The sequence below is a fragment of the Protopterus annectens genome, chromosome 10.part0, assembly GCF_019279795.1.
Source record: "Protopterus annectens isolate FY-2018-M chromosome 10.part0, PAN1.0, whole genome shotgun sequence".
In the NCBI taxonomy this organism is placed as follows: Eukaryota; Metazoa; Chordata; order Ceratodontiformes; family Protopteridae; genus Protopterus; species Protopterus annectens.
Window position 1 is genome coordinate 1,207,509,360 of NC_056744.1, and position 27,881 is coordinate 1,207,537,240.

The 27,881-nt window shown below is 44.5% G+C and overlaps 1 protein-coding gene across 1 annotated transcript in view; it reads right to left on the reverse strand.

The window, feature by feature from the left end:
* The window catches only part of SHISAL2A (shisa like 2A), a 2,291,278-nt gene that overhangs the window by 1,751,013 nt on the left and 512,384 nt on the right, over positions 1-27,881 (reverse strand). The window lies entirely within an intron of this gene.

The window sequence follows — 27,881 nt, forward strand, 5'->3', positions numbered from 1 at the left end:
GTCAGCATTTTGAATTTTGGCACAATGAGAAAGGTGTTTAGAGAGGACAAGTCCAGTATAGGTCTCCATTGCTTTTTTTTTCTTGGAACAAGGAACAGTCTTGAGTAGAATCCATGGCCTTGTTCCTGAGGAGGAACCTTTTCTATTGCTTTGATTTGTAGCAGCTTTGAAACTTGTATGAGTGCCTCTGCCCTTTGATTGTGTGGCAGGTTTGGCATGCCTTGTCTTGTTGGTAAGGTATGGAAGTGGAACCTGTAACCTTTGTCTATTATGTTCAAAATCCATCCATCCTTTGTAAAAACGTGCCAATGTTTTGAAAATAAGGATAACTTTCCGCCTAAAGGAGCTTCTCTTTGAGCCTTGGTCGGCGGTATCAAAGTCAAGTCATCGTGATTGTCCCTATGGAGCAGTGGGAGTTCCTGCGCCATTTCTCTGAGTAGTTGGTTGCCATTGGCAGCCCCTGTAGGAGCCTCGGTATTGCCCTCTACCTCGAGCATGCCTGCTTTTTCCCCTTTGAAACTTGTCAGTGTCTGGAAAGGACCAATTCTTCGAAGGCCAATTCCTGCTGAACCTTGGTGGCTGAACCTGGAGGAAATCTTTGACTGTTTGTACTGATTTAGCCTTTTCCTCAATTGATTTCAACAGACCCTGTGCATTAGCACCAAATAGCTTGTCTTTTTCCAGAGGTGTATCCAGAAGCTTTACTTTAACATGATCTGGCAATGACTGTTCTTTCAACCAAGCATGTCTATGTATGTCGGCCCCTGTCATAGCTGCCCTACATGAAGCTTCCAATGCATCATAACCACACTGAAGAAAATGATTGCTAACCTGCTGAGTATTATGAACCAAATCCTGCAAAGCCTTTCTATCTAAAGGCTCAGGAGAGGCTAACTTTTTCTGCAAATCATCCATCAGAAAATCTTGATACTGAAACATATGAAAAAGACAGTTAAGAGCCCTCATGGCAAGGGTGGTAGAGGTATAAACTTTCTTACCCCACCTCTCCAGGGACCTAGATTCCCTATCTGCGGGCAAAGGATTTTTGGCCGTGGAGGTGGCCACTCCTTTGGGCCCCTGAGAAATAGTTTCTAGATCAACAGAGTGGGCCTTAAAAAGATGCTTATGAGTTTCAGTAATCCTGTAATATCTGTCTGGCTTGACAGGAGCAGGAGGGAGAGAATCAGGGGAAGCACTGGAGTCTGAGAACACATCATCCAATACATGTGCTGGGGTAACTTAAGGAAGGTCCGAAGCCTTTTCCTGGAGTCAGAGAAATCCTGGCCCTGCCACTGAAAATGCTCTCTCAAGGAGTGGAGAATTTCCCCGAAAGAAATATCCTCAGGAAGAGAGGCAGAGGGAATGGATTCATCTGTATCAGAATCCTCGTAGGCCGGGAAGGGTTCTTCCTGGGAATCTGAAAGGCCTGACACACCAGAGGCTTCATCTGAGGAAAGGGTATCTGTCTGCTCAACCCTAGGCCTTTTGTCTGAAGGCGGCTGAGAACCTCTGTCTGGATGAGCCTGAGAGCCCCTGATTAAAGAAATTAGATCTGCAGCTAAAGTCATGATCTGTTTATCCGAAGTGGGAGTCTGTGAAAAAGGTTTAGGAGGGTCAGACTTAGCCTGGCTGGCAGCCTTGGCACGTGTGTAGGCCTTGATGGACATAGGCACAGGAGGCCTAGCTGTCCCACGTGCTGGAGTAACTTTGTCCACCGGTATGGTGTCAGGCAAATCTTGGGCTTCGGTTTCAGGAGGAAAAACAACAACCGGCACCGAGGAAGCCTCCGGGACCGTAGTGTGCAGTAAAACAGTGTCGTCGACCTGGAGCGGTTGCATTACCGCCTCCGAAGAGACCGATACACTCGCGGCAGGCTTAGGCGTGGTGTCGGTGGAAGTCGCGGGCCGCGAAGGTCAGTCCCGGTCCTTCCGTTTTTTGGAAACATGTGCTGCTGGAAGCTCCGACGGCATGATATAGGAGTAATTTTCCCCAAAAAAGTCTTCAGCAAATTCTGCCCAGCGCCTAAGTGTGCGCTTATTGAAGCAAGCACAGGCAGCACAGGCCGAGATGTCGTGGTCTGGGCCCAGGCAGAGAAGGCAGTAAGAATGGAAGTCCTTATGAGGTATTTGTTTACCACAAGACAAACAATTATTAACTTTTGCAGTTTTATCTGACATTGGCTGAGGCAAGAAAAGGTTCCCCAATGGGGTACTTAGCTTTTTGATGACTTCGGTAACTGAAAACACAGGAGCTGGCCGACCGGCACTTGTGAACTGCTTCTGCTTCGGGCACTGCACGACAAGAAAGACTGAAGAAGATGGCGTCGGCTGATGATTTTATGCCCTAGCCGCTCTGACGTCAGGGAAGAGGCGACAACAGCCAACGCCGGACCCAGACTTTGGAATCCGGCGACCGAGGGGCTGCCTGAGGCAGGACAACCCATATGTCAGGACTGCAGTTGCATTCTTGAAGGACAGGAGCATGACAATGCAGGTTTACTGAAGTTGATACAATTCCAAAATGGCCAATCACAGATATGTGTGGGAAAAATGGAGTATATAAGCCCCATAGGTGGGAATACACAGCATAAACAATTGTAGAACTGACCTGCAGGCAGAATGACAGGCGTAGGAGAGGGTAGTTGCTTTCGAGCACAGAGGTGGGGTGTTGAGGAGTCCAGGTACATGGTCTGGCTCCTAGTCCATAATAATGAGGCCCAACTCATGCAGGGCCAGGTCCTCTGGGGAGCATACAGGGCCGAGGCATGGGACCGGTTGGCTCATGATCTCACCAGTGCCACAGGGATTCCAAGAACTGGTGAGCAGGTCCGTCACCACCATGCGGACCTGAAGAGACGCAAGCAGGACCAACTGATCCTTTGGATCCAGGAGGCCCGGCAAACACCCAACGCCCCACTACTGAGTAAGTAACATTTAATTATGTATGTAAGAAATTAAACTAGCTGATATTATGGAGATGTGTATTCCAATATTACTTCATTTATATTACAGCTGCAGGTGTCCGTTCTGCGAACCGCAGAGCCTATGGCGATAGGATGGTGCGGTTGCGCCACCAGGCAGGTCAGTAATCCACTACCAGTAACTGTAAAGAAATATAAAAGTATGACAGTCAGCAAAAGAGTGCAGTGTAGTCAGTAAGGAATAAAATCTGCAAGTAACAGTGTGAAAGTGTCTGCAAGTATTGCTTGATTACAAAAGTGTGTTTCAGCCTGTAAGTTAAACCGAAAAATGAAACTGTCTGACACATATTCTGAAATAAAAATGCCCTACCTGTAAGAAAATAGTACACAACCTGTAGCAGGCTGAAAAAGTATAGCTGCAGAAGATGATGAAATCACAAGTGTGAAATATATCACTGTGGAAATACTGAAACATGACAGAAGTGAGACTGCTAGAAAGGATTGTAATAACTACAGGTAAAACATGTCAATAAAGCCTAGAAGTAAGTACCATCCCGAATACTAAAATGAAAGCAAGTGAGAGAGTGTGAGAAAGTGTCATGAATCCAGCAATACAGTAGTAATAACCCCTGAATAAAGTATACTGCAGTCAAGACAGAATGAAATGCATGTGAGATTCAAAACCAAAAAAATCTGTTCAAAGTGTTGCTGCATCTGGAATGTGTATCCCAAAATCTGGATATGTTGCTCTCAGTCTGCAATATGCAGATAGGATGATTGTCTGATATACCAAACATCCACACTTGTCTACAGCTATATAAAGCAAATGTAGCAGGATGATGTAGCTGAGCAAAGCTAGATATGAATGTGTATGAAGAACCATAACATGTATATTGATGTTGCAGTAACAGTCCTATCACCAAGTTGAAATAGTTATCATATAGGAAACTGTAGTTAGAACAGTAGTGTGTATATAACTGTAGCTATTAGAAATGTACAGCATATGTATTGTTATTCGAAGGTGTTAATATTACTTTCTTTACCCCACCCTATAACCACATATAACCCATTCCACGTGAAAATGGTATGTGCAATCACAATTAACACCCCTGGATGTTTGTACTGTTGGGTCATATATATTTGCATGTCCGTTGATGCATCTGCCCTGTTCATACATCAACACCTGATGGCCTGTTGCCATCAATTAACCCTGCATGTTGTTGGACTGTGTATTTCTGTTCAAATTATGCATGTATTATGCACGCTGTTCAATGGTGTGAATATCTGGGTGTTTGGTTAATGGGAATACTAATGCATGCTGTTACAACTAATTGTGAATGGTATTATATGTCACTAACCCAAACTGTCATGACATAATGCAAAACATAGGACGACAGGGAAGGCGGGTTCCAGTGGACTCACCTCTCCCACCTCAGCTGGCGAGTGCACCTGGCACTAGTGCTGAGTGCGGACCCTCCTCCGGTGGCCCTGTGCCACCTGCGGGTGGAAGCGCTGCAGGGGATGGGGCTTGCCCCCACTCTGCAAGTGTGGCCAGAGGAGAACCACCACTCACCCTCCGTAGCGTCCGGACTGTGGTGCGTAGGGAGATTCGGGACTCTGTTCTCGAGCCCCTATGCCAGCTCGAGGCATGGGTGGTGCAACTAACAGGCATGCCTGTTGCCCCGCCTACACAGCCCCCAGCATAGCCCCATCCTGGGCAGTGAAGGAACAGTGGCAACTGCCTATGGGTGGGGATATCAGTTCCACTGTTGCCATCTGTGGGTTCATGGGCTCTGGATATCCAAACCTCCATCCCCGTCAAATTGTGTAACCCCCCCACACGTGTCATACACTGCCCCTGTATGCATCTTGTTTGTCTTGTCTGTTTACCTACCCAACCCACCTCCCTAGCTGTACCAACTTCCTTCATCTGACATACCACTCTCACCTGAAAAAAAAAAAAAAAAAAAAGGGCACTCTGTACCCACAAAAAAATTATGCCCCATACATAGCTGCCCATTCTGCACATGTCTGCTGGACATGGAACCTATCAATTACAATTGGCTGTACAACAAGTATTATTGTTGTCCTGACACCTCTCTCAGGGGTGGAAGGTTTCAAATGTCACACCAAATTACATACATATGCACAGCTGTTGCTGATGAAGAAATGGGCAGCTATGAGCCTTACCTACATCCCTCCTGCACATCCCAAGCTTGTTTCCCTACTGTCTTACCCTCATTGTGACCCCTTTTTCACCACTTTCCTGTCTCCCCATTTTCTTTTCTTTCAAAGAAAATAGCGCGGGTGTGCGCAAGAGTAAGCACGTTTAAGCGGTTGTAAGCGGGTGTGCACTTGTGTGCGCAGAGCTAAATGCCAGTGCGCATGCGTGAGCTCCGCGCAAACCAGCGCTAACCAGGTTACAACTGCTTAAAAGTGCCTTAGTCACTTTGATTGACAGGTCTTGTAGTCAGTTCAGAAGCAAAATAAAATCCCACTGGCAGTCCCGAACCCAGGACCTTGGAAACAGTAGTCTGCATGACTTACCACTAAGCCATGAATCTTATACAAGAACATTGTGCTAAAATAAATATATCATGTAATAGTAGGAATGAATGTAAAGGGAATATAGATGTGTAGTACACAAAGCATGCCATTTAGAATTACTATCAAAACTAGTGGATTTCCATAATAGTAGTGTGTGAACAGAAACAGCCATGCTAGTTGGTAGTTAGTAGGTAATAATGCCACTATAGCACCTTGCAAGCCACACACATACTCACAGCAGGATAATCACTGCCCATACCCCACAACCTCTTAAAGGAACACATCTGGACCAAGTAATAAAATATGTGGAGCAAAGGCCCAAAACCAGGGACACATTACAAATAATGTTACAACAAATGCAGACAGTTCAGAGAGTAACAGGGTCTGCATTTTGTGGGATGTTTGGAAGGGTATGAAGTCTGAAACTTTAATGTTTCACACTATAGTCCGACCTAAGCCCAGAGTGACTTGCCAGAAAAAGCTGTGCATGAGATATTGACCAAAATATGAGGCAGTAATGTGGACAACCTGCAAATAATTGTACACATGAGAGGTCTGGCACCGCCATATTTTAATAGTTAAGAGCCTAGACATACCAACAGTGAATGACTTACAGGGATGCCCCACAGACTCCATGTGAAATGTACAAACAGTAGGCAGAAAGGTGTAATAACACATGCAATGGTAACTATGGAGTCCTGAAAGTATCCACCACTTGCATGGCAGAATAAGTGTAGTAATACATATGCTCATGCTAACCCACAGTCACAACTGCAGCATACCAGACAATTTAATGGGTGTACCCCACTGATATGTACCATTCCATGAGGCAGATAACAGATGAACCTGAGAGTCTCTGGGGCCTGCTCAGCAGCATACTCAAATACCCTAATAGATGTCAAGGCCCACACCATGGCCAGACCACACAGCATGCTGTAACACCCTAGCAGATATAGCAAACATTCCAAGGTGTGAATGTACATGGAAAATAGGAAAGCTACAGCAGCACACTACAGTCAGGACACCTAGCAGGCATACAAGTAGTGACTATAAAGGGAAAATATTGAAGCCTTAGCAACAAAGTGCAAACAAAAGTGAAAGGAAAGCACACACACACACACACATTAACAGTACTAGTAGTTGTAGGTGTCAGTGTACATACACAGTTAGTACAGGAAACTGGAGACATGTATGGAGGAATGTTAATCTACAACACAGCTGGAAATTTGAGAGAGATACCAACCTTTACACTCACAGAACATTGTCCGCAGCCTACCAGCATGGTCCCTGCCCTTAAAATCTGAAAGGGCTACGCCTATCTCACATACCTTTTTATAGCACTGCTCTGAAGTCACAGTGAGAACTGCAATCAGTACACAACTGGCTGCATGCAATTAGCAAATGCTGGCTAACAATTGGTGTAAAGGCCATCACATGGGCATATGCAGATACCTACAAAAGTATGCTGTACTCCAAGTCCACACATGCAATACTTTCATTGCACCCTGAGAAGGATGTGAGAGACAGACAGACAGAGAGAGAGAGAGAGAGAGAGACAGACAGAGACAGAGAAAATTGCAATTAAGCAGACACAAACAAATTGTTCAGCAACAGCCACCTGAAAGCTGACAACTGGGAAGTGGAGCAGCAGGACAGAGAACCAGACGGCAACACAAGCAGCTGTGACAAACACAGGTAATGTAAAGTAATACTATAAAGGTCTACATACTGTAAACCCTCCATATGTGTCATTGGTCTGTATCCATATGTATATGAAGATGTGTAAAGGGCAGGGGACATACAGCAACTATCAGTGAAGGCTGTACATACATTTGTATGTGAGAGCATCTATGTGCACATATCAATGTTGGTTGATTGTAGGTTGTAGCGCCATGTACAAAGTAGGTTTCACAGTTATGTATGTTTAGCAGTATGTTAGTGTGTGTATACAGTATGGTAGACAAACATGTTGATATACCTGTCTATCATATGGATACGTATGTATGTCAACATATGTATGTGTGTATATATATATATATATATATATATATATATATATATATATATATATATATATATATATATATATATATATATATATCTATATATATATATATATATATATATATGACATGCATATATGTATACATACATAGAGAGAGAGATGTAGGAATACATAGACAGATGTAGATAGAATATTGTACAAACATATATATGTAATGCACACATACAGATATAGATATATGTAGATACATATACATAGACAGACTGATCTGACTATCTACAGGTATGACTGTATATGACGACCTTCAACACACCCTGTCCCACCCCCTCTGTCACTCTGACCCGCTCTGTGTCGGCCCCTCCACATCTATAGCAATATATGTACATCAATATATATATGTGTATATGTATACAGACATATATATATAGATATATATATATATATATATATATATATATATATATATATACATATAGATATATCTATATACATATATATATATATATATATATAGAAAGAGAGAGAGAAAGAGAGATGCATATAAATTCTGAGTGACGCACATGTGTACAGATGTATTGCAACAGGTGCCTGGTGACAAAGGCATGGAGTGAACACCAGTGTCAAAACTAGAGTACCATACCGCATTCCAAATCACCTACACCAGTAACCACCAGATATGTGATTGGCTGCCCACCACTGCATGTGTCAGGGGTGAACAGGGTCATAAATGTGTACAATAGTGGCCCCAATGATATTCACAGTGGCACACTATCCCTGGAATACCTGCACATGGTATGTGTCAGCGAACATGGTGTGTCAGCTATGGACATGTAGGTCGGTGTACCCCTCCACACCACATAATGGATGCCATGGTATGGACCTCACATGACAGCTACAGATATGGAGAAGGACACAGTGACATGTACAACACTGTGACAATGCACTCAAACACATTACCAATGCACAGTGACTGACAACACCACAGAGTACACATATACTACCCACATAGAGGTTACCACTCCCGGATTTACATATGTAAGTCACACCCATGACAGATGTCCAATAACCATAGTAACACCTCACACCATCCACAACCTAAATGACTGCTGTGTGTCATCCATGCCACTGCAATAGAGTGCACATGTGGAGGTAAAGTTCCTACCCACAGATAAGACATACCCTGCAATAAACCACACAGTGTTAAGAAGCAAGACTCCCCATGAGTACATGTCACACATACCCCTGCTGAATGTTAGTCAGATAGGTAATATGCCATATGAGTCACCCTGTGTAACTGTGTGACAGCAGCAGGTACCATCACACCACATGTGTCACAATGGTCAGGGTAGCAGAACAGTATGCTGCTGTAATCCCAGGGGCAATAGCATATTGTATAGTATTGTATTGTAATGTAATGTATTGTGTTGTATTGTATTGGTATGTTGAGGTGCCTCCTTCGTGGAGTGGAACCACTGCTGCTGTGCGCCAGTGTACAGGTACATATCCTGTAGTCAGGCTACTGTTACATAGCACTTCTATATATGTGTTTAGCTCCTGTCAGAGTTTATGTAGCATGCAACTGGGGATACCATCAGGTCCCATTCATGTTGTGTATTCTGCTGTCCTGAGGGTGGCTCTCACCTGGACATCTGTGATGACAGGGAGGTTACAGTCAGCTGGGATAACTATGTCTTATTTTGGGGGAGAGGGCGGGGTGACACCTGCACTGAACCTGTCTGCCACAATGTTGTCAATATCTGTGGTGTCAGTGCAATATTTGTTGTTGTGTACTAACTATGGGCATAGAGGATGGATCCTGACCAGGTTGCTAACATAACTGAAGAAGGCCTTCTGGTTATCTGTAGTGTCCCTCTTGATTTCCCTCTCAAAGTTGCCCATGGATGTTTGTATGATGAACAATAGATCCTTACTAGTGCTGCTCAGACATGCCCTCCCTTTATGGAATTATGCTCTGTCTTGCAGTAGCTTCCATCTTCTGTAATACAATCTGTCTATGGCTGGGGTCCACCAGACAGGATGCTGTCCCTTTGTGGAGAGTGTCTTGGTCATATATGGGATTGCATGATCCATGCATTCTCGGAGATGTCTGTAGAAAGCAATTGTGTAGGGGTCAGCATTGTGGGTTGTATCTGCCACTGGCCCAGTGGGCTGAAAGGATACCATGTCACTGTTACAAAGTGTAAAGTTTGCGTCTGTAATGTTATTCACTATAGTCGTTTGTGCTGGTGGTGGAGGTGGGATATGTATATCCAGGGCAATCAGTGTGTGGTCAGCTCACAGTAGTTGATGATGTAGGCCATACAGTACCTAGACACAAACCCCCCGAGTGAGGAGGTGCTCTTGACCTGAGTCAGTGTTCTGACTGCTGGGGTTTTTTAGTATGTCATATGGAGTGTGCCAGGTACTGTTGCACAGTTGCTAGCTGAGCACTGATACCTGGCCATTTACATGAGTATCCACCAATAGACAGACAGATGCTATATATGTGAGATATGTTGTATCATAACAGTCGAGTAGCATGTGTAGTATGTGTGCCAAATTCTGCTGACATATATTGCTGATATCAGGTTATTTTCTTTCTCAGGTACATGGCCCACTCGCGGAATCCCACTTACTTCACTGCTGAGGATGAGGAGATACACCAGACTCTTTTCCTGCACCAGCCAGAATCACCAGGAGAGGGCTGCACTGTGGCAAGACCTTGTCCTTCGGGTAAATGACATAGGCACGCATAATAGGACATATGAGCAGGTACGACATCACTGCAGTGATTTAATCAGACACGTCCGTCAGCGTGCGTCGGATATCCACAGCCAACAGGTCACCACAGGTGGTGGGGTGGCTACACATCCTCCACTCACCAGACTGGAGGGACTACTCATGAGTGTAGTGGCTCCAGTCTGCCAGCAACAACAACAGCAGCAGACATGCATTATGATGGAGGCTGGAGCCACGCAGCAGCAAGACAGTGAACGTGCAGGTAATATGCCATATGTATAGTTGACTGTTGTGTACACTGGTAGTTAATGCATGTGTGAGGTGTGTCCTTGGTTTGTAGCTGTCACCATAGTATTTAATGTGCAAGTGTGATATCCTCAATATTAGCAGCTGACCTGTGAAAGGCGACTGTTGTACTACTGACCTGTATCATACTCAGTAACAATGGCACAGTTGTGCCCACTGACATTAGTTTCTTCACGTCTGCAGGTCCCTCTGGTATAACAGCAATGCAGCCTATCCATGCTGGTGAGTGTGTATTAACAATTCCTGTAATAGTTTTGATAGTAATAGTACTATCTGACTCACTTAGTAGTGCTCTTTGTATGCATGTAGGTGTGTCTGTGTCTATGTGTTGATATCACGCATACTGAGTACTGTACAATTGTGTGAAACTGTGTGCATGTGTGCATGTGTTTACCTGTGCATGTGTGCACGTGCGCATGTGTGCACGTGTGCACGTGTGCATGTGCATGTGTGCACCTGTGCATTTGTACACGTGTGCATGTGTACATGTGTGCACCTGTGCATGTGTGCACTTGTGCATGTGTGCATGTGTGCATGTGTGCATGTGTACATGTGTGCATGTGTGCATGTGTGCATGTGTGCATGTGTGCATCACTGGTAATGTGTAGACATTGTAAACTGTGTTTCCTGTTTCCCTCCCACAGGTTCTGGTGCTGTTCTGGTGTCATGTAGCAGGGAACCTGAATCAGGTGCCATGGGTACTGATAATGATGACATCTGTGTAATGGCACAGGAAGGTATGCCAGGGTCCGCCATTGGTCAGCCGATTGACAGTACACAGCTGTCGACCCCATCAATGCGCACAGTTATCCTGCCAATACACCCTTTGTCACCAATGTCCCTAGGTGATGGACAGCATACAGTGGGCATTGACCAGCGTAATGTGGTATCTGTGGCACATGCCTCCACACACAGCAGCCATGGGCATGGCCCAGAGATGGTACCACACAGACAGATGTCAAGGGATTCTCGTGGGAGCATCCGTGGGCGTACTGCCCCTGTCAGACGTGCCCACAGAGGTCTTACAACCTCAGCTATGTTTCGGGCTGTCATTCAGGCACAGTCACGTATGGAACAGTACACCAGACAGGGTCTGAGAGAGCTGACAGCATGTCGCACAGCCATGACTGACAGTATGCGTGACATTGCCGCTGCCATCCGTGATTTCACCGATGTCATAGACAGATGTTGTGGGGACATATTAGACCGGTTCCACAACTACATGTCCATGAGCCAGGGCGATGGTGGGGCGGTTGAGGCGTCGACATGGCCGTATGCCAGCAACAGCAGCAGCTGGCAGTCATCACGGACGACAGGGCCCGTAGTGCCAGCAGCAGCCCCAGCAATGCTGGGTCTGTGCTGTCCTCAGACCGCCTCAGGAGACCACGTGCACATGGCTCTGGCTAGGCCCGACAGGGATCTGTGTCCAGTCAATGAACACCTGCTTCTGATGACAGTACCCAGTCTGGGTTGGTACTGGATATGGTCCATAGCACCCCTGCAAGGCACAGGTACCGTGTCCATGGCCAGAGACACTGATCTGTATGGCCTGGCAGGTACAGTCTGTGGCTGTCCACAAACACCAGTATATGGCAGCCATGAGGTGGAACTGTGTGCATCCATACACACATGCAAATTGACAACACCTAGGGCTACCACATACACGCACACACTGCATCAACATTGCCCCACCTTCTACTGCTGTCCCTCACCAACACACATACACATACATGTCAATCGGTGGTATCGGTGGCTGACTCAGGCATACCAAGTTCACACCCTGTGCATATGATGAAACTGTGCCACCTCCTGCAATCTGTAACAACTGTGCAGGTACAGGTTAACATGTTGCTGATGGACAGGGTGACCACATAGATGTGTAGTAATAGTATCATGTTGTTAACAGTACTGTGTGCTAAATTAATTGTGGGTATATCACAGCATGCCTGATGCAGTAAGTGTGTGATTGTCATGTACTGTTGCCTACACCCATGGTAATTACCATAGTGTATCATCTGCACATGTTGGCATACTGGTGGTAATGATGTCAACAGAAGGCTACATACATAGGTAGCACAGGGGATAAGGTAATGAATGTAGTAATACGCAATGATGGACATGTAAATTGCAAGTGGCATGTTGCCCACACTGGACTCTGCAATGCAGATGTTTGAGGATGTTGATATGTGTGCAGTACCACACGACTGGTACAGGACACACAGGAGCACCCTAGCACTGCATGCTCACATCTCATACCATGCTAGACAGCCCCAACACACAAAACTAACTGTCACAGGAGGGAGAGTCCCCATATATGTCAGGGATACTGTGGTGGCAGGCCAGGTAGCATGCATCCTACTAAGTATGGAACCACTGAGTGAAGGCTCAGTGTGTGTTATTTGACATGTGTATTACTGCAGGTATGAGCACATCGGTTTCCATCCATTTATTGTACATCCTGACAGTACATGGTCTGTACACTTGTGTGCACTGAGACTGGACCCTAGCCATCTGACCCGTGTATTTCCATGTACATGTGCATAGTGCCTGCATATTTGCAGTGTTACCTACTGGAAGTGGTACAGCTTGTTTGTTGTACAATGGACTACATGCAGCCCTTTTTACTGTAGCTTTGTTTGCATGCATGTTTGCTTGCAATTACCCTGGAATACTGATCACACCTGCAATGCATAGTTATAGAGCTTCTGTGGACTCCTAGTGCCATCTGCATAGCTTACTATATGTATGTCCATGTCCCACTTGACAGGATGTCACTGTTTGTCCTGTTCACATGTACATTGCTTGTGACACAGTGCATATGACTTACCTGGCATGTGTCCATGTGAGCAGTCATATATGCTACTGCTAACTAATCACAGGCACTACACCTTCACATATTCATCTTCTGTTGAACTACCTGCTTCGCTAGGGATGGCCTGCACCTGTCACCCCTGGGCTTTCAGATATTGGCAAAAGCTCTTGCTACCCCCATAGTGCCTATGTTAGGCAAGGCTCAAATGACAAACCCACCTTCATAGGTATCACAAGGGATAAGAAACTAAGAGTAATGCTACCCAACGCCAGAAGTCTAAACCTCCAGATGCATGCACCCAAAACTCTCCTTGGCATGGAGAACATCGATATCTGTGCAGGAACAGATGCCTGGTTCAGGGCTACTGAGAGCACACCAGCACTACCAGGTTTAACCTGGTTGATTTCTTTGAAACAGTCACCAGGGCCATTGACGAGGGGAAGGTGGTTCACACAGCCTACCTGGACCTCGGAAAAGCCTTCACAACAATACCCCACTTGGGCATTCTAGAGAAGCTCACCAGCTTAAATATAAGCCCCTATGTCACTAGATGGATTGCACAGTGGCTCAAGGACAGAATCCACATGGTTAGAATTGCTGGAGCCATGCCAGACTCCAAACCAGTTACGAGTTGTGTCCCACAAGGCTCATTCCTGGGACCTCTCTTGTTTGGTATATATTTATTGGAGGTATAGGCCAACAAGGACGGACTGTGGCTGACCAAATATGCAGATGACTGCGAACTGGCCACCATAATCGACTCTCCAGCCAACACAAGCATCTTCCAAAGGGGCATCAAAGAAACAGACAACTTGTGCCAGAGCCATGGCCTTCAGCTGAACAGTGTTTAGAAAGGGAAATGTGCATCCTGTAGTCTGTTCTCCTAGTTGCCAAAAGGGACATTTTCCTCTTACACACTAACCCCCCTCAGACAAACACACACACTTGCCATTTGCAGGATTTAAAGCCCTACCTAACTATGTTATGACACTTGAGACGGACACATTAGCAAAGCACGCTATTCGCATTACTTGGAGGTTTCTCTTCTCCTGCTATACTTATAGAGTGCTGACATCATCGGTGTTTAGAAAGGGAAATGTGCATCCTGTAGTCTGTTCACCTAGTTGCCAAAAGGGACATTGTCCTCACACACACTAACCCCCCTCAGCCAAAAACATACACTTGCCATTTGCAGGATTCAAACCCCTATCTGACTATGTTATGACACTCGAAACAGACACATTAGCAGAGTGTGCTATTTGCATTACTGGGAGGTTTTTCTTCTTTTGCTGTACTTTTAGGGTGCTGACATCATCAGTGTTTAGAAAGGGAAATGTGCATCCTGTAGTCTGTTCACCTAGTTGCCGAAAAGGACATTTTCCTCACACACACTAACCCCCCTCAGCCAAAAACACACACTTGCCATTTGCAGGATTCAAACCCCTATCTGATTATGTTATGATACTCGAGACGGACACATTAGCAGAGTGTGCTATTCGCATTATTGGGAGGTTTTCCTTCTCTTGCTGTACTTATAGGGTGCTGACATCATCAGTGTTTAGAAAGGGAAATGTGCATCCTGTAGTCTGTTCTCCTAGTTGCCAAAAGGGACATATCCCTCACACAAAATTGCACACACATGAATCCCCCTCAGACAACCACACACACTTGCCGGATTCAAACCCCTACCTAACTATGTTATGACATTTGAGACGGACACATTAACGGAGCGCACTATTCACATTACTGGGAGGTTTTTCTTCTCCTACTATACTTATAGAGTGCTGACATCATCGGTGTTTAGAAAGGGGAATGTGCATCCTGTAGTCTGTTCTCCTAGTTGCCAAAAGGGACAATTCCCTCACACAAAATTACACACACACGAATCCCCCTCAGACAAACACACACACATGCCATTTGTAGGATTCAAACTCCTACCTAACTATGTTATGACACTGGAAGCAGACACATTAGCAGAGCACACTATTCGCATTACTGGGAGGTTTCCCTTCTCCTGCTATACTTATAGAGTGCTGACATCATCGGTGTTTAGAAAGGGGAATGTGCATCCTGTAGTCTGTTCTCCTAGTTGCCAAAAGGGACATTTCCCTCACACACAATTACCCCCCTCAGCCAAACACACACACTTACCGTTTGCAGGATTCAAACCCCTAACTAATTATGTTATGACACTTGAGACAGATGCATTAGCAGAGCGCGCTATTCGCATTACTGGGAGGTTTTCCTTCTCCTGTATACTTATAGAGCGCTGACATCATCTGTGTTTAGAAAGGGGAATGTGCATCCTGTAGTGGGTTTTCCCAGTTGCCAAAAGGGACATTTCTCTCCCACAGACTTACAGACACACCAACCCCACTCACACACTGAGCATTTACAGGATTCAAACTCCTATCTAACTACGCTATGACACTTTTGACGGACGCATTAGCGGAGCGCGCTATTTGCATTACTGGGAGGTTTTTTTTCTCCTGCTGTACTTATAGGGTGCTGACATCATCAGTGTTTAGAAAGGGGAATGGGCATCCTGTGGCGAGGCAGACGCCAAGCACACTCTGGCTAAGCTGTCATTCCCTAGGGCAAACAGCCTAGTGTTGACCTCTACACCCATATGTTTAATTGTCAAATGCACATTATTTGTTGCTGATAGACTGTTTGCACATCTTTATTGCCATAGCATTCCCTGTTTGTATGAACAACTTGTGCATCTGTGGAAGATGTTTGCATATGGGAGGGATCCACTATATCATGTATGTCTCTGTAGTCATTTAACTGTGAGCACTGGGCAGACTGCTGTAATGTGGTTGGTTCCTGGAATAACACGTAAAAATACCAGATATGTGTGTCCAACTGCTAAACTGAGATTTGGCCTAAGTGCGTGAGCATGCCCAGTTCAGCCTTCCCATGGCATGTTGTCTGACATATGTCTCATTTATCAAAGTGTGTGAGCATGCCCAGTGTGAGCATTCCATATGTTGAACTCTGCAGCCCACCACATTTGTGGATGAGTGTGAACTTCAACAAATATCACCCATTTATGGTTGTGTGTTGTGTGTCATGTTGTGTAGTTACTGTACAACTGCTTTGTGTGTGAACACAACAGGATTATACTGTGCCTGCAGTGTTTGCATGGGATACTTTGCATACAGTTGTCAACATCCTTTCACACTGACCTAACACTGTAGTACTGTATAGTGTACTGGTAGTATTTTGACTGTGGTGGACAGTATCCTGGGCTTTAGTGCTATCACTGCTTTACATTTCGATAGTGAGCACAACAGCTTGGTTAGGGGCCAGTTGTGTACATCTGACCATGTTGCATTCTGTTCAGATATGAACTACTTAAACCAGGCTTGTCCAACATTGGTAGTGTATTCCACAACATAAGTGTACATTTGCAAACACTAGCGATGTGCCCTAGTCCATGTCTAATGCTAGTTGGAGAGTGTGTTTGTCCTTCAACACACATTGTAAGTGGAGTTTGCCATGACATATGTCATGGTTAGTATACTGTGCCTCTGTCTACCTTTGACGTGACAGTGATACCCAGGATAAAGCTACCATCTCCCATCCACTCATCAAGATTCCTATTGAGGAAAATTGATAAGTGACTCTATGGGTAGCCTGTACTGGGAGTTCACTCATGGGTGGGGTGGCTTCTGTGTTATGGATCATGCAGTACAGCTTGCCCTATGTAAGTCAGTGCTGGGGTTCAGGTCTCTCATGTGCATAGCTCACTGCCATTCAGATTGTACAAGGTGCAGCATGTTTATTGATACCAGCAACACAGGCAACACATGGCATCTGTGCAAGCTCTTTGATACTCCTGGTGAGGTACTGTTGGGGACTTTACGGTTGATGGAGGTGTCTGCTGAGGTACATCCCACAGGGGCTATTGTAGTCAATTGTACCGCTGATGGAGGATGACTGCAGAGCCACAATGACCTCCTCTTATCTAGATCTGACAACCTTCATGATTAGGTGGGTATATGGTATGTTTCTGTAAACACTACAGCACATGTTTGTCCAATGCAGGATATCTATCACCTTGTGTCCCCAGGTCTCTCATTACATGTTAACTACATAATGGGTTAACACCTATGTGGTAATTGGTGGGCACTTACTGTATATCCACGGGGGTTGACTATACACTTTTCTGCAATTAGCTTGCTGACATGGCTATGGCACCAGTTGTCTGTTTCTATGTGGCCCTTTTGTGGGATGCTTGTGTCAGCTGGTGGATCATATATGGTGAGCAGTTTGTAGTCCTCTGCAAACATGTTCAGACACAGTCCTTCCATGTTTGCCTGTACCTATGGGACACATATACCAGATGAGGGAGATCCCAGGACCAAGCCTTGTGGGATGCCAGTTATATCTGGTTTGTAGTCTGACATGGCTGCAGCATGTCTGACCATGTCTGTTCTGTCCTTGGTCTGGTTTGCAACCCCTCTACTGACATAGGGGTTTATATTTAAGCTGGTGAGCTTATCTATAATGAACACATAGGGTATTGTATAGAAGCCTTTGCAAGGTCCAGCTACGCTGTGTGGACTACATTGCCCTCATCAATGACCTTAATGACTGTTTCAATTGAGTCAAACATGTTTAGGGGCAGGATCTGCACTTAAGAAAGCCACACTGGGTAGGGTCCGGTGTCAGTAGGTCCCCAATATCTTTATGTCTGTGGTACATGCTGATCCTTTCCATAGCTGTACAGACCGAGCTTCTCAGGATTCTGGGGTAGTAGTTTTCAGTATCCATTCAGGCAACACCTTTGTTGAGAAGGACCACTGTTGTTGTACACTGCTCTTTGGGTACATATTCTGTGGTAAGGCTGACATTGAGCAGTAGTGTGATTTGGCATTCCATTCATCTTGGAGTCCATGTTGCACTCAGCCCAGGACACCATCTCATACCATTGCTGCTGTGTGTTTTGCTTTGTAGATGCTGGCTGTTACCTCAGCATCTGCAATGTCAGGGGTCCAGCAGTCTGCTGGGATAGATATTCTGCATTCGGAGGGGGGGGGGGGGGTTTGCACTGCACCTGTCAGGATGTATGTTGGCAATATGTGTGTGTGTTTGTTATATTTGTGTGATTCAGAGCATATCTGTGAATTCCCAACACAGTTCCTACCATCAGTTGTGAAAGCCTTGGGATTATCCTTAGTGTCCTGTACAATTTGTATCTTCATAGGTTCATAGGTTCATACTAGGCTATCCACCCTAGGGCATTTGTTAGCCTAGCCAGAGTGTGTGTGGCTTTTGCCACCCCTTGCTATGTGAATATTATGGCCATTTATGATTTGCTTTGCTGTGCCTCTGTCTGGACATGACACAGTGAAGACCCCCAGTGTAACTCTATAATCATCCATCCACTTGGCAAGATTCCTGTTGAAGAGTGTCAGTGAGGGGCTCTGCCTAACATGGAGTGGGATTCTGGTCCAGGGTGTGGCGAGCCTTTGGATTATGTATCTGTCCCCCCAGCACATCCTATTTCATTATTTGTTGAGGTTGACATCTCTCACTCTCACAGCTCCGATGGCTTTGAGTTTTCTGGGGTGGAGCATGTCCATTACTCCTGTGTTGGGCATGGCCTTCTACAACAGGCATGCAATGCCTCTGTGTAGGCAGTATGTGACTGCATTCAGCTGGGGTGTCTACAGCCAGGCAGCATATGACATGTATTTGAGACCCTTTATCCTCTTGGTGAGGTACCTTTGAGGTCTTTCTAACTGCTGCAGGTGTCAGGTAAGGTACATCCCATATGAGGCATTGTACTAGATTATGGGTGTGATAAGAGAACAGTATAGGGGCACAATGACCTCTGTTGACATAGATGTGAATCCTTTCCTGATACGGTGTCAAATGTAGACAGTCTTCCAAGCCACATTGGCAATGTGAGTGTCACATAACAGGTTACTGTCCACTTGTGTCCCTAGGTCCCTGATTACTCCTTCCATACATAATGGTTTACCACCTATGTGGTAATTTGTGGTACCTTGTTTGGTATTTGGTGGGACATTCATACTGTCCAGTGTCTTCAGGACGGCTGGGTGGGGTTCCTGTGTGTGAGAGTGTGGTCTGTAGCATGCTACAGACTGTACAGCTGTCTTGCCTACAGTTAGTTGCACATGGGTGGACTCCAATGCCTTGTGCATTGTCAGTTACCTGGACGTATGGGTGTCTATACTGAATATGGATACTCACCCTCCTTTTATGTTTTGTTCCAGGTTTTGAGGCCATGACACATGATATGTGGTATAACCTGGTAGTGCTGGTGTGCTGTCAGGAGGCTTGCAGCAGGTTTCTGTCACTGCACAGACATCGATGTTCTCCATACTGGGGATGGCCTTGGGAGCATGCATATTGGGGTTTACACATCTGGCATTGGTCAGCATTACCCTTATGTTTCTTTCCACTTATGTTTTCTAGGGTGGTGGGTTAGTCTTTTCAGCCTTGCCTACAAAAGGCTCTATGGAGGTGGCAAAGGCCTTATCCAATATCCAGACACCCAGGGGTAACAGGTGCAAGCCATCCCAAGAACAGCTGCGTGGCTTGTCAAGCATGACATCCCAAGCAGACAGACATTGGATCCCCTTGGAATGACACCAGTAAGTGTGCCACTTGCTATGACTGATCATTCCGTGTTTGTACTGTGGCATTATTCTTGGTAAGGGTAAGATGCTGCAAATGGTGAGTGTCATACTGGCCTGGACTACATAATCAGAGAGCTCATCTATGTCTCTTTTCATGTAGTCTAGGGAGGTACATCTCAGGTCATTCACACCAGCATGGACTGTGACTGCATCATATTTCTACTTGCTTTGGAGTGACTTGCATACTTCTGTTATGTGGCGTATTGTGGCAGTCTACAGGCAGCTTACTGTACCCTTTCCCTTGTTCAGTCTGGTGTGCGGGACAGCAGTCTGTCTGACTATGGAGTCACCTATTACAACTGTATCAGGCATGTTGTTTCTCCTTCTGGCCTGTGACTGTTTGGCACACCAGCTTTGTGTACTATGTGTTGCATGTGCTATGTTTGGAGGTTGTTTGATTAGGTGTCTGCTTGTGAGGCCTCTGTTGGTGTGCTGTGTTTGTAATTTGTGCCTCTGGGAATGTTTTTCTGTGTTTATGTGTTTGGTTTGCAGTTGTGATAGGTCTATGTGGGACTGTGTTTGTGGTGTGTGTGGTTACCTTCTCCTCCTGACTAGTTTTGGGAGTACTGGGTTGAGGGAGCTGAGCCTCCAGTTTGGATAGATGGTTGCATCTCTCACATATATTTGTATTTCTTGGGTGGAGTTGGGGGTTGTCTGTGTACTTGGGGCAGGTGTAACATTGCCTCAGGATTCACAGATTCAACTTGTTGTGGCTGGCCTTAGTGGATTGTATGTGTGGACATATTTTATTGCCATACTACTGATCAGTGATTACTTCATTGTTTATGTTTGCTCTATCATGGACATATTTTATTGCCATACTACTGATCAGTGATTACTTCATTGTTTATGTTTGCTCTATCATGTAGTAGCTTCCTCATTCTCTTGCATGGTTTGGTTATGGCTGGTGTCCACCATGCCAGATGCCTGCGTGTATGGCATTGTGTCTTGTTTTAATTTAGGACTGCATAATCCAAGCATTCCTGGCAGTGTTCATGGAATGGCTGTATTACAGGTTCTGAGGTGTGGCCCATATTTTGCACCTGCACAGGACCTTTAATGGATTCCACATCAGTTTGGAGGAGTGCAAATATTGCTTTCCACATGTTTTCCACTGTGGTTTTCTGGCCAGGGACTGTGTTCAGGATTTGTGTATCCAGTGTGATTACTCTATGGTCTGGTTTTACCAGTGAGCAATACACTTCTCATCTTGCCATCCAGTACCCATGTTGCTGATTATCACATCCAGCATGCTTACCCCACTTGTGGGAGTGGTACGTTGTTCCTGGGCCTTTTGGTTTATGGATTCTATGAACTTTTGTCCTACACTGTTGGAGCTAGTATAATGCTCCCAGTCACCCAATATAATGTGGTTTGGAGGACTTGATATATTCATGTATTCCAGCATAGGCCAGGTGCAGTTCCTGGTGTTGGGACAGTAGTCTGTAGCAGGCTATAAACTGGGGGGCAGTTTTAGCCACTGTTACTTGACCATGGCTAGTCCATGCTGCTTCTTGTTGTGGTACCAACATGGGGGTGTGGTTATCCTTGACAATTCTTGCTAGTCACCCTCCTTTTGTAGCTTGTCCCATGTTTTGAGTCTGTACAGCACAGTATGAGGTGTAACCTGGTAGTGTTAGGGTGCTGTTGTGAGCCTTGACTCAGTTTTCTGTTACAGCACAGATATCAACATTCTCCATACTGGGTGAGTTTAGACTGCATGCATCTTGCTGTTTCGACTTATCCCTTATCTTATTCTTATCCCTTCTGATACCTATGGAGATAGGTTTGTGTTTTGAGCCTTACCTATTCAGGGCACACTGTGGGTAACAACAGCCTTTGCCAGTATCCATACGGCCTGCACTGATAGGTGCATGCCAGTCCTAGCAGGTGGAGCATCATGTCATGCTCAGCATGTCATTTCAGACTAGCACACATTGGATCCCCTTTTACTAACTGCAATACTTCAGTCAATTATTGCACTTGATCATCTCATTGTCATATTGTGGCATGATGCTTGGTGAGGGTAGGATGTTAGTCAGGGTCCTCAGGTGTGCATATAGTACATGGTGTTACGTTACTTAACACATGGCATTCATGCCTCAGGTGGTGCTGCAGGGCTGCCTCTGTCAGATGCGCATATTACACTTCCCTGTACATGTTTGTGAGCAGGTCATGTCATTGTAGGCATCCATGTTATTATTTGAGTGAGTCAGAGGGGGTATCATTCCCAGGGTTCCTACTGAGCCAGTGTATGTGCTATGCGTTGCCTCTTTGCCAAGGCCAGGGCATACTGGGCATGCCTCCTTCTGCCTACTGGGGCAGGCTCAGGTTGTTCCTCCTCCGAGTCACGCTCTGCCTGTGATGGCCTTGGCAATGGTGGGGGGCTGTTTGGCCTGGCCCTGTGCTGGTCCTGCTGCAGCTGTTTTCACAAGATCATATTATGTAGCATAGCACATACCATGACAATTTGGGTACATGTAGTTGGTGTGTACTGCAAGGCTCCACCAGATGTGTCCAGACACCGGAACCGTGACTTGAGCAGCCCAAACACACGCTCTATTACATTACGTGTTTGTGCGTGTGCCTCATTATGGCGTTCCTGTTCAGGTGTGTGTGCGTTTCTGATGGGTGTCATCAGCCACGGCTCCAGTGCATAACCTGCATCCCCCACTAGGTGTCCGTGCGGGATGTCCCCATTGGCAAATGTCTGGTACAGCTGCGTCAAATGCCAGATGTGGGAATGATGGTAGCTCCCAGGACAGACAGCACACACATTCATTATTATGCCCTGGGCATCACACATGACCTGGCAGTTGATGGAGGGGAAGCCCTTGCAGTTGATGTATGCCCTACCCCGCTCACTGGCTGGTGCTTTTATGCATATGTGCGTGCAGTCTATTGCACCCACTACCTCAGGTTATTCCGCTATTTGCTGGAAGAGACGCATATTGTTGGCCAATACCTCACGGGCATTGGGGAAATATACATGATCACTGACATGGCATCCAAGAACTGGTGCAGTACCCTGGAGGCTGATGCCTGTGATATCCCCATCATATCACCAGTTGGTCTCTGGAAGGTACCTGTTGCTAGTATTCTTAGGCCAACACATACCTTTGTTTCCACTGGGATGGGTTCCCCTCTGTTGGTTCTGTGTGTGAGGCATGGCCTGCACAGCTCCACTATTTCCTGCAGGAGGTCTCTGTCCACTCTATAGCACTCTACTATCTCCAGCTCATGTAACCCGTGGTAGTGACCCTGGGCCTGTACATTCTTCTCTGTCTCCTCACTGTGGGTTGTCTGGCACCATCTGCATTGTCACCACCCTCAGCAAGTCGCCTATGTCTCATTATGACAGCTATGGCAGCCCCTAACATTTCTGCTCTGTGTTCAGCTTTTTCAGTTTTCACTTCTAATAGCTTACTCCTGTCTTGCAGTGTCTCTTGAGAGAAACATCCTGCACTGCTGTTTGCAGAGTTTTAAGTGCTGGGCTGGGCTACTATTCTGCCTGTGTAATTGCCTGCTTCTAATTGTTTTCACCTGCTAGCTCCAGCAGTATTCCCTGATAGCTTCCTACTAAATCTGTTGCTTCCTTTTTCCTCTCTGTTTCCTCAGGGAGGAGCCGTGTGCAAACCAGCAGAAACACGCTCACAGTGGCTTACACAAGCGCACACATGCTTACATGGTTTAGAATCTGCTTATTCAGATTAAAATGCGTGCACACCCACGCAAACAGTGTTAAACATCTCCCAACATGCTCCCACATGCTCAGTCTGCCTTACACGTGCACACACTGCCTTACTCGCACTTCATGGCGCGCACACGTGTGCATGCACGCCCAGCAAGAAACTTCGGTGTAGGCAACAGTGTACACCTTCCATTTCTTGACTTTCTCATGCTTATCTAGTGGCACACCTCTTTCCATGATATCTGTCTGACATCTGTCATGTAACGCTGACCTCCAATGAACTGCATTTCTTTCTACCATTCCCCCCTGTGATGTCACCTATCTCCTACTCTGTTCCTCCCCCTTCTGTAACTCTTACACTACTCAGATTGTGCTCATTTGCTATGTGACAGTGGAATTCAGTATCCTAACACTCATTTGCATCAGATTGCCTACTAATGCTTAGTTACATGTCTTAGACTCAGCTTCCCTCCTTAGCAACCACTACACGGTGGCCATGTTGGTTTTGGTGTGCTGGTCCCTGCATTGACATTCCATGTATTGCAGAAAACCCACATTTGTGGGTTTATAACCTTCGTTTTTATGTTTTATACAGCGCAGCCCGTTTGCGCGGGGCTGCGCTGGGTTTAAACATTGGCAATCGCCGAAAAAAAAAATTATATTTTTAATATATTTGCATCAGGTTACTTTGCCAATGGCCACATATTTGGCCATTGGCATGCTGCCTGACACATATGCACCCTTTATTTGGAGCTGACATGGCTCCATTGCAGTTTTTGCAGAAACGTACTCAGTTGTCAACTAAGTACATTTCTGCAGCTAAAACGGCTCTTACACGGGCTGTTCTGGGCTTCCTGGATCGCTAATCATCCTCATTTGCATGCAATTCGGCTGCAAGTGAGGTGATTAGCTTATCCACGCCCACTTCCGTGTAAGAGACATTTTAGCTTGTCTCTTACATGGACTTTGGGCTGTTCCTGGATCGCGAAGGCTGCATGGAGTCTTATACTACTCTTAGACTCCTTGCAAGCCTTCGTGAATCCGGCCCAAAATCTGTGCAAGTGTCTAGTTTTATGTAAAAGAGTTAGCAATATTACTGTGCTCCCTTTGCATCCATGCAGATGGTGTGGCTTTTTAAAAATGATGAAAATCAGCACTAGGACTAGTCACCAATTTGTGTGGATATTGTATCTAGGTAATTGTCACCATGAAATGACACCAATTGCATGTGCAAAAAAAGGAAAAAGAGGCTGTGGACTGAGATTTAAAGCTGTAAATAGGATATTGACAACTGAGTATTTGATGATTTATTGTGCATAATTAGTTTTGGATCTGTATCTTAAACAGATTTCACAGTGATTTTTAGCTTTAGTATCTGTAGCATTTAACATGGCATTCATATTTATGCTGCACGTTTACAAAGAGACAGTAGAGAAACTTTAAAGTCCTTCATATTTTCAAATGGATTCTGCTGCAAGAAAGGTTTCAGACCCCATCTTGGAATAAATAAAAACTAAAAAAATCTAGTTTCAAAACAGGAGGTTTAATAGTTTTCCCTAGCCATGAAAGTTTCATAAAGAGGACACCATAATCTAAGGCAAAGAAAATAATTCCTACAGAGTGAGAGTCATGTGATTTATTCTTTGTGATTAAGAAACACGGTAATAAGCTTTTCTGCAATGAGTCTGAAGTAAAATAAGTGAAATGAAGAGTGACATCGTCTTGTTTTATACCCTGTTGTTGAGTACCAGCTCATTAAAGTACACTACACAAGAGCATACTTATGTCAAGCATATGTACTGCTCACTGACACCATGTAAACAAACCTAGATGCTTACAGCTAAATTAATTCTATCCTGTGTTGAAAATGTTTGAATTAGTATTTCATTCCTTCATTTGCAGGAGAGTATTCCAGAGTTTAAATGTGTGTGTGTGAGTGTGTATGTATGTATGTATGTATGTATGTATGTATGTGTGCGTGTGTGTGTGTGTGTGTGTGTGTGTGTGTGTGTGTGTGTGTGTGTGTGGTGTGTGGTGTGTGTGGTGTGTGTGGTGTGTGTGTGTATAATTGTGTACGCATGCGATTGCCTTTGCGTACATAGATCTGAATGAAGGAGTAAGTGATTGGAGGTTCATCTAGTCTGGTTTGTGTGTGTAAAAGAGTGCTATGGTGGGGGGGTCTCAGTGTGTCTGCTTTTGTATCAGTCTGGGTGAGTGAGTGAGTGAGTGAGTGAATGACTAACTGACTGATCTGAGGATTTTCTATGCTGGCGTACACATGTATGGTAGCATATAGGCTACTTGTGATGTGTACAAAATACAATGAGTGACTAAATGAATGATCAGAGCTTTGTCTGATTTGGTACGGGTGTATGAATATGCAGAGTGTGTGTGGTTTCTGTGGGACGTGTGAATGAATGATTAGAGTCATAAATGAAATGAGTGTAGTATGAGATGTGTTTGTGCAGTTTAGTATCTTTAGTGGCAGTTTTCCCAAGGAACGTACAATCTTGGACTTGCCTATATTCATTTTGGGTAGTGGAAATGGGTGAGTGTGCCCTACATGGGGTGTGGACGTGTGTGCCCTCAGGTAAAAAGTTTGCATGTCCGTTTGTATGCTTCTGATGCTTGACTTGAGTCTGTATATATGTGTGGGTGCATTTGATATGAACATGTGTGTGTCTCAGTTTTTTGTTTATGTATTTCTTTCAGTGATGTGGTCATTGCATAGTCATCTCCATTAAAAATTACCACTGAAACCAAAGGAATATGGATGGACTTTTCACCAAGCTTCCACCAAACCACATTCATTCATAAGTTATGTTAAATTATATACACACTACATATATCTCTCTATGACAAGGTTTATCCCGCTTTGCATGAATACTAAAGTTAAATTAATATTTTCCACAATATTAACGATTAACTGCTACTGCTTATATGTCTTAACAGGGTTATTAATTTTTTGAAACATACAAATTGGTCATATTGCCTACAAATCCATTGGCTAGTGGAAATGTTACTTGATCAGTAAATATTTGCAACAAACTTATTTCCCATCACCAGCATTTCCATTTTTCTCAGTAGTACACCTAACCTGAATCCCCAAAACTAATCACCTCGCTTCTCTTCAAGTATCTAGTGCAAGTGCTAATAACCTCCCTCAAACATTCTTTAAACAGTCATCTAATTTTCCCTTTTCTGAGTTTTATTTTGTGCAGATGAAGCAAAGTCTATACTTTTTTACTGATTGTTTTTTTTATTTTTGATAAGACAATAAATAGCAGATGGCAACAGTCTAAACAGCTAGTAATAATAAATTAAACGATTCACAATATATGTAAAGGCCTGAAGAGAATTGGAACAATACAGTTCTAGATGAATGAATAAGTAAATAAAGAATGATTTCTACTTCTCATTACGAAGTGACCGGATCCAACTGAAGAGTACCGATGAGAGCTAATACTTTCTACCAAGGATTGTTAATAAAAGGATTTGGATAAATTCTCAGCACTTTAATGCTGGTTTCCTGTTAGCAGTTGCTCTTAGGAGAGATAGGAATTCAATAAAGGATGGAGCATCAGACGATTTCCACTTCCTCATTATATGTTTCCTTGCAATGGCCAATATTGTCCAAAGTAAAGATAGATTATCGTGATTTAAAGCAGTGCCATCATTGATATTAAATAAAATCAAACTATATTGATAATGAAATGGAATCATGAAACAAAGCTTTCAAAAAATCATCTACATCATTCCAAAAATTTTTTCACAGAACAACAATAAAAGTTATGTGACCAATCAGTTTTACATTCAGAATTACATCTCCAACAAAATATATTATTATTTTTATCAAATTTAGCCAACCTATTTAGAGTCAGTAATACTCTATACAGAAATTTCCATGTAAATATTCTCCAATGTTGTGACCAAGATGTAAATTTGATTTAAGATGAAATTTGACATTTATTATCACAGGATAAATATACATATTCTTAGACTGAAAATCTAACTTTTAAAGCCTTAAAGCCTATACATTTTGGCATCTTCAGAAACTGCCTATCATTTGGCTCCTGAAAAAAAGTTTTTCTAATCATTTACCTAAAGATGTAAGTGCCATTCATTCACTTCTTAACTATCCAGATTTTCACAGAATGTCCAGATTTTTGGGTCATATTTTTGGT